Genomic DNA, 9,135 nt, shown 5'->3' on the forward strand with positions numbered 1-9,135 from the left:
GCTCACCAAATTTTAAGGGGGGACTTGCCATGTGGAAGCAAGGGAGGGATTTTGGAAGAAAAAAGATTAGCAAGTCTGAAATCTTGCTAAACAAAATTACTCAGCCGATGTGGTTCTTTGTGTGCATTCTTCTTGGCGGCCTGGTAAAGCTCAGTCCACTAGATGACTTGATTACATAAGAAATTGACATGTAAAATTCAGGTGGCTCTCCCTCGTTGATGTGACACACAACTTTTTCTTTTTTTTTTTCAAACTATGAGAGCATCATCAATTATTTTAAAGAAATAATGCGATAGTAATCCATTACAAACATTAAAGAAATGCCTTGGAAGCTTTGAAGTTTGAATAAATCAAACATGATTATGGAGGCATGCAGTTGCCAGGCAATAGCCTAAGTTGCCTCTACAAACAAATATTATAAATTTCATGGGATGGAGTTGTCTCAATTTTCTCATGGAATGAGAACCATCCCATCATAACACTTGGGACAAGAGATGTTCCAAGATATGTTGATCAGAAAGCTAAGATGATGGTGGGATGATTCTATCCTGACACATGAGAGGTACCCTATCCTGCTGTCTCTTGGAACATCCTGCCGAGATTTGAATCCTTACCACAAAATAATCATGATTTTGATAAATGGCGTCAAACTCAATAAGAAACTACACAACACGATGCTTAACATGTTACTCGAAAACATGATGCTTAACATGGGGCAGATGGAGAACTTTTTTGAGGCACCATGAACAAAAGAATGGGAGCTTTTGCCAAGTTATGGATATTCTTGTGCCAGAGAAAACCTTGAGCTTCAAAAAGTCTCATATTTTGTGAGTACTATAAGAATTTGCAATGTCTATCTGCCAGCCAATTCATAAAGCACTTAATCATTTTGAATAATTTGTCATTGGAATGCAATTTTTCTAGCCACAGCTACAACTCAACTGAAATCAAAAGGAATAGGGAATTACATTGCCTGCAGTCAATATGCACAAACAGAGAAATTGGATGATCTCGCACTAGGCCGAGCACAAACTAGCTCATGATAATTTTTTTTTCATTAGTGCATTCTAGTACCCACATGCGTACCAAATATTATCAGAATAAACATTCATCTTGTTACGAAACAATATCAACACAAGACTTTAAAGCGATCCAAAGAAGATGAAAGTGCATATTCAAACAGAGATAATGGAATGAGAAATGCTACAATACATTCAATATATAGCCTTCCTGGGGAATAGTGGAGTACAAGATCCTGGTAACTTGTAGATGGAGTAATTGGAGTGTATCATCATCATCAACAACAGCAGCAGCAGCAGCAGCAGCAAACCTACAAGATCTCCTACTGCCCCCACTTCTGTAAGAGGATATTCAAGCAAACAACCTGGTTTATACCATTATGAAAACATACAAACTTGAGATTGCAGCAGAGTAGAACAAAAAAACAAAAGGAGGCATGAGTCTAAAGATAAAAGTACAATGCAATCTCAGAACATGGTTAGCAGTACTCATGATTATAAAAGACAACTAGGGCCCTATGGAGGTCAAAATCCAATTGACATCAACATATACATAAAAATAAGTAAAGCAATGGATAATATTGATTGATAATAACTTGGCTTATATTCTTTTGAAAATATTTTTTGTTAATTTATTGAACTTATACATAATAACTAAGGTAAGATACAACCACTAATTTCATTTATAGTGTTTAAGGCAATCATTAAAAAAGTGGGAGTCATATCGACTAACAATAATATCTTTATATAGAGAAGCTTCCTAGGCATTGCCACTTCCGGAATATTTTAGATATCAACTTTCCTGTCCCCACATAACTCCTAAGTCTTAATTCAGGTTACTCAGGCTTAATATTGCAATCATGTTAAATTCTACAAAGATTTGGAAAAGCCAAGGTTTTTTGCATTACAATCTCACTGTCAATGAGATGGAAAGTTTAAAGTGTAGGTTCTAGAGACCACAGATATAATTTATGAATTTATGTGCAACCATATAGAATTTTACATATTTTGATAAATATTGCCGGACATGGTTGTTGCCATCAATCGCTTCATAGATTATGATGCAATTCAAAAGTTTATTTTTATTACCAAGGGTATTAACAATAAAAAAATGTAAAGTTTTGGTCTTCATATTGAGAGACCTGAAGTTTTGTTTGCAGCATATAACATAACAAAGATGTACTTGAGCTAACATTCTGCATTTGCTGCAAGAAAATGTTCACAAGATGGTGCAGATGAATGATCGTGCACATACATGAGGTGAACATTGTGCACGCAAGCATGCATGTTTGCAGTATGTGTATGTGTGCGCGCACATGCATGGGCACGCGTGCGCACGTGTGTGAGAGAGAGAGAGAGAGAGAGCATAAAATTATGCCTAAAAAGGCTAATTGATATAGTCTGTCATTTTCTAGATTTTTTCGTATATTTGTAAGTTGGGAGATTGACATCATTTATAAAGATCATGAACCCACAAAATATATGTATCAACTCATGTGGGAGCTGTGGAGCTCATATAATCAACAAGAATAAAATTAAGAAGAGATGAAACAGAAGTCCACATCTCCATTAGAAACAATTACAGTTCCAGTTAGGGAAAGAAAGTAATACACCCAAAAGACTCCTTCCATACTCACGAGAAGCTTTTTGCATTTATGAACAGTGTCAAGACCTACATGCTTCTCAAGGTCCTGCAAGAAATTACATAACAGAAATCAAAGCATGTTAATGACATAATGTGTCCAAAAGTAAAACTATAGGAATTCAATATGATTTGAAGCTTATCATATCAGGGGGAAATTTAGCAAGCTTTACTCATTGGAAGAAATTATAACATACTTTCTAAATCACAAATTTGGCTACTTTTGCCATAAGGCTAAGTTCATGGGATGTAAATAATTGTAGTGAATGAACAACTTGGCAAGGCACAATTTCACAAGCCTCCCATACTAGTTTATAATATACACACATAGAAAGTAATGCTAATAAACCTGCGTAAGTATGATCTTGACCAGATGATGGAAGGTGATGATTCAAACGATTGGATATGATCTACTATCTCCATATTGCTTACTATCAAAAACTCATATAATTTAGAAATCCCTAGCCAACCCATCCATTGGTCAAAAATTGACTAGTGAACATATCATAGTCATTAGTTTATTTTGCTCATAGTGTTGCTCCATGAAAATTCCTACTCGTTTGATCATTGAAAAACAGAATTATGCACCAATTAGCAAAAATGCAGACAATTATGTTGAAACAAGTAATAGTTATAACTAGTCACAATATTAATTTATAATACTTTATAGCAATTTGTGCTAGCTCTTTTTTTTCTCTGAAAGTCCAAATTTACAATATTTTACCATTATTCTAATATATGTATACATTACTTCTTCATTATTTGAATTATTCAAAAACCTATGACCCAACAATCGAGAAAGAATTGCTAGAAACAAAACAAGACAGCACTTTACCCTCTCCACCTAATATCCTCTTTGTTCATTCATCTCCATTTTTTTCTTACATTAAAGACTTAAAACAAGTGTTCATAATCATGATTTCAAATTGAGATTTATAAACAACAACATATAACAGGTGACTCTATACATAAATAACCTACATACTGAAGTACATATATATGTATGCATCCATGCATGTGTGAGAAAGCAAGCATGAGAGAAAGAGAGGGGAGGAGAGAGAGAGAGATGACCCATACACTTCCTTGGAAAACTTTGGCAATGGGGTTACTGACCTTTCAGCTATAGATGTGCTCAACAAGTAATTAACATTTCTCATAAATTTTCTCTCCTCTTTTGTTTTCTATGCCCATATGAATTTTAGCCCATCTAATAACTTCCATTAATTATCCAGGTTTCAATTGGACCGAAGAATATTGCAACACTACCATCACATATGGCATCTACATTATTAGACTAGCATTTAAACTATTCCCATGACAATTTGTCTTTTTATATATCAAATTATTCATTTAATTTATTGCACATTGCATGCTACACAATATAAACCTAAATTTCAGACTGACATTCTAGAGTAAGAAAATCCTAGTAGATGCTATATTTCTGCACGTGCAATGTACATGGTACATTTGAAATGGAGAATTTGATGGATGGCTGTGATCCACACATCAAAAATATTTACAGCAGATTTCATAAAAATTCCTCCACTATTAGTTTGTATATTCTTTTCTAATCATTTGTTAACAATGTGTGAGGGGAGTATTTACTAACAAAAGGTATTTATAATGGGATAGAGAGATGATTCGCTCTACATGAGACCAAAGACCTCGCTAATACTTGTAGGAAGAATCAGAAGCTAAGACAGAGGGTAAAGCTGCATGGACTTCATAGACGGATGGCTCAAGGGAGTCATCTGTCTATATTTTTAGCATAATTGAGTGACCGCACTATATTGTATTCGGACACTAGATAATCTCCAAATTAGCACCATTTTATATAATCTACTCAACCCCATTCCTATAACATTTTTCCTTGTTATATTTTTCATATGACTCGTTGTAGATTGTTATGTTAATGAGAAACACCTTTTACTTTTGTCCAGTATCCATCTTTGATCAACCTAATATGATTAACACTGCATATTGGTATAGCATCATGACACAAAGGACTATTTAGCAATGACTGTTTGTCAGAAAACATAAGCACCCAATCTTTCTGTCACCAAATTCCTCCATGATAAACCACATTTGACCTGAATTATATCCTGCACAAGCTAATCCCCCCTTCTAAAGAACAAAAAGAAAAAGACCACCCAACCCCAGAAAAAAGAAAAAAGAAAAAAAAACAATTTTATATGGTTATATGGCAGATAATGCTTCCATTTCTTATGTGCTATGCAGATCTGCATGCTACAGTTGTAGATAATAGGGTTTTTCTACTAAATGATTTCTGAATTTTGGAAACAGACACTGAAAAATTCTTGTGACAATCATTGCATATGCACGGGCACAGACACAAAAGCCGAGGCACAACACACATATACACATGGAGAATCTATTTTATACAGCAAATGATGCACACAAGAAAATTTTCTTGTAACATTCATTACATAAATCAAGTTATCCAATAGTCATAGTTTATTAAGGAACAAGTGTTGCTCGAGTTTTCTCATGGAATCCTATTTTGTTTACATCCAGAACAGGGGAAAAATGTTAAGCTTAAGATGAACTTCACTTCTGGAGGGGAAAAAAAGGCAACAAGGTGAAAGAACATTGAGCACTGCAGTCTCACCTTGAGAAACTCTGTGGGGCCTGTTCATGACAAAAACTCGCCTTCAGCTATGTAAAACATCCATGAGTCATAGGGTGCACATGGAACTAACTCTCCCAATGCATCAAGAACCTAAGAGTCATGAGAAACACATCATTTTTGTATGAAAGATAACCCACAGATCCGCAGGCAACACAGAGAATCCAGAAACAACGTCCAACAGCAGTGTCTTTCCTTGGCGCAAAATGAACTTGCAATCCATGGAACATTTCAGTTAAAGAGTGAACAAGAGAGGAAGCATATTGATAAAATAATTGAATAATTTTAAGAGAATCTTGATTCATAAAAATCCTCAAATTTAAAAAAAGGACATCATGGAGATACATGATAATTTGAAGAAATGTTTGTCAAGTGATATTTTAGAAATATTATGCATACACAGTGGTCTTGGTCTCATGCATCTTTCTGATAGCATATGCTAAGTCATGAAAATCCTGCTTTTCCACTATTTTCTTGCTCCATGCATGATGATTAGAATAGGCCACATCAAGTATATTGCATCATTTAATTCTACTTTACAAGTCAATGGAGACAGCTTTTCTCCAAATGTGTAAAAAGCATTCAGTCGCTAGATCGGAAGTATCCTTTGATGACTTTTTATTTCATTTTGTTCAAAAAACTGATATGTTTAAACACCATCCATTATTCACCTGTGCAAGAGGATTAGCTTGGGGACCTCTTGGCTGGAATCCAGAAAACAAGGATGGATTTGAGTCAAATTTGTAACCTTTCATTTCAAATGAATGACCAGCACCTCCAGAAACATTATGACTTTCTAACACAAGAACATTCTGCCTATGTCCAGCTAACATTCCAGCACAACAGTCTACGACACCACTTTCAATAACAACATCATCTACTTGCAGCTTTCCTAGTCAACTTATGACCATTAGACAAATGAGTGCTAGAACCCCGACACAGCAAAAAATCCACATGCATGAGCTTACGAGTAGTTTATGCCAAAAAAAAAAAAAAGAAATTATTCAAAACCTAAGGTTCCCCAATTATAAGGAAAAATTCATTATCTTGCTTCCTTGGTAATCCGTATTTGATTGCAATACAAGAAAATAAATTCTCAGAACTAGTCTAAAGTTATATATGAGTGTGTCTGCATATTTTAAGTGGAGAGATATGCTGGAACCATACCAAGTACATAAGTTGAGCTAAAATCTTGCTGCGAAAAATTAAGAGCAAATACTAAGAGCACAAAATACATGATGGGCCATGTAGATTGACAATCTGCAGTGTTAAAAAGTATTGACATATAAAAAAATCAGATGTTTTGGACATTTCAACCTATGCATCAAGTAGCATATATTGGAATGGTGTTGATAAAACTCAGGCATCAAAGTGAATGATGAACAAAGTAAGTTGAGATTCCAGGAGATTGATCATGATCTCTACATTTTTGAACACATACCGCTAAAAATTCAGTATTTTTGGATGCCATTAAAAAATAAAAGAATCCAACTCGCAGTAGTTATTCACTCTATGACCTCACAATTGGTAAAAAGCCATTCAAGTGTGAATATGAACTTAGCTCGAGGACAAAAAAAGGATACCATGCCATTATGTAACGAGTATCTGACTTTAAACTAATATATTTGTAAAAGATAAAGAGGAAAGGAATCCAACAAGTATGACAAACAGTATATTTGGCTAATTTCCATCAACATGAGTTTAAGATCTGAGATCAGACGAGTGCTTCAATGAAAATTAACGTGACATCTAAAGGATTTGGGCCAAAGGAAGAAGAAAACATTAAGAACAGAGAGAGATGGGTATCCAGAAGATAGGGAAGTGCCAAGGAGCCATGGATTAGCTTAGATACTCAAAATAGACCGATCAATCAGAAGCAATGCAACATCCGTAATTGCTTTCTGTAAGAAAGACAATCCTATTGTTGCCAAACAAGAAATAAAGGAAGTGTTGCGGCCAATCGCCTCGTCGCCCGATCGCCGGGGAGCGTGCACCTGCAAAAGGAAGTCCGCACTGACCGGAGGCGGCTCCGGCGGGGACCCTCCGACGGTCAAGTCAGAGAGGTGACTGGGCAACAGTGAAATGCAGACAGAGAGCTCTGAGAAAGAGAGAGGGAGAGAGAGGAGCGAGCCTGCGTATGTGGGAGAGACGGGCGGATCGACCCCTTGCACTGTTGCCTTCCCCGGTATATATAGTGGAGCTAGGTATGGCGCCGTCATTAATGGCGCGGACAAGTGAGGAACTGTCAACTCACTGTGGGCTGTCAGAGCCGCCGTGAAAAGTCACGTCGCCGTGCGGCCGTCTAATCACCAGGGTTGACCCGGCTCTCGGCGGGACAATGCCCCTAGGTAATTGTGCCGCATGTCCGTGTCAGAGCTGACAACGTCTGGCGGCTGTACGGCGGTTGGAGGAGTCAGCCGACCCTAGGTCGGCAGCCACGGAGCGGCGTCGGGTTCCTCCGGTCGGTCGGCGAGCTTCATGTAAGTCGGGCCTCAGACCCCCGGGTTCAGTCGTCGGGACGGATACGCCCGACATACCCCAAGTCGGCGATTAGCCGCAGACTGGTCGGTAGTTAACCGCTGAAGGCATCCGTCAGTCGGTCGGGCGGTCGGGCCCTCCGGCGGTCGGGGCGGTCGGTCGGGCGGTCGGGGCCTCCGGCGGTCGGTCGGGCGGTCGGGCCCCCGGCAGTCAGTCGGCGGGTTTCCCCAACAGTTGCCCCCCTCCACTCCCGAGTCGGGTGGTGAGCAGGACGATGCTTCCATTCGGGCAGCAATCCGGACGACTGGGAGTGGATTGTCGCACGTGTAGATCCGACCGTACTGTCGGATGATCCGATGTTAGACGTCTCATGAATGCCCAGCGATCCGGACGTCCAGTCGACGTCAGAGGTCACGTCGGCATCAGGTGTCAGACGCCACGTCTTGTCGTCGTCAGTCGTCACGTCGGTGTCAGAAGATCGGGCGCCGGACGATACGGCGTCAGTCGATCGGATATTCGGCGCCGATCGCGGAAGAGAGGGCCGCTGTCAGGCGTCCCGTCGGGAATGCGAACCGGCGCGGGCGCGTGAATGCGGGGCCGCGCCCCGCGTGCCGCGTGTCAAGGTGGTTGGCCGGCGCCCCCTCCGGCATTTAATGCGGGCGGTGCGGCCGTCCCGGGGCGGGGCGCGCCGAATCTTCCGCCAACCGGTGGGCGCCACGCGACGCGCATCTGCAGGTCTTCGGTCGGCGCGGAAGGATCTCGGCCGTCGGTCGGCCCTATATATATAGGACCTCCCGGACCCTGACCCACATTTGCCACATCTCGCTGGGGAAACTCTGTCCGGGCGATTTTTCAGTCGTCACGGGCAGAGCTCTTCTTCGCCTGCGGAGGGTCCATCCGGTTCGTGGTCCTCCTTTTCCTTCTTCCTTCCTTTCTTCTCTTTCTCCTCTTTCGGTCCCTGCACAATGACCGGAAACCGACTCAGGGAGCTCGGTCGGGGAACCCGACCGACGACACCCGATCGGCTCCGGAAGATGAGGCCTCCTCGCTTTCGGGCCCGAACGTCGATCAGCTTCGGGAGCACTATCGCATCCCGGAGCAGTTTCGGCTCTCCGCTCCAGGGGCCGGCGGTCGGGTCAACAACCCTCCGCCTGGCGATCTGGCGCTGTACGTTGAAGACCTTCGCGCGGGTCTTCGACTTCCGATTCCGGAGTTCGTCCGGAATCTGCTTGATTACTACGGACTCTGTCCGGCGCAACTGCGCCGAACTCTGTTCGGCTAATCATTTCTTTCGCGCTGTTGTGTCAGCTTTTGCCGACCAACCCCGCGTTTCCTCTTCCGGGCCTTCT

The 9,135-nt window shown here is 40.8% G+C and overlaps 1 long non-coding RNA gene across 1 annotated transcript in view; it reads right to left on the minus strand.

The window, feature by feature from the left end:
• Positions 1–1,051: 1,051 nt before the first annotated feature.
• Positions 1,052–9,135, minus strand: part of LOC114913914 (uncharacterized) — a 70,030-nt gene continuing 61,946 nt past the window's right edge. Inside the window, exons 2-4 of the long non-coding RNA XR_012137874.1 lie at positions 5,291–5,401; positions 2,657–2,710; positions 1,052–1,384 (exon numbers count right to left, since the gene is read on the minus strand). This is a non-coding gene — a long non-coding RNA (uncharacterized lncRNA). The remainder of the gene's footprint in view (positions 1,385–2,656; positions 2,711–5,290; positions 5,402–9,135) is intronic.

Source organism: Elaeis guineensis, chromosome 1 (genome assembly GCF_000442705.2).
Source record: "Elaeis guineensis isolate ETL-2024a chromosome 1, EG11, whole genome shotgun sequence".
Taxonomy (NCBI): Eukaryota; Viridiplantae; Streptophyta; class Magnoliopsida; order Arecales; family Arecaceae; genus Elaeis; species Elaeis guineensis.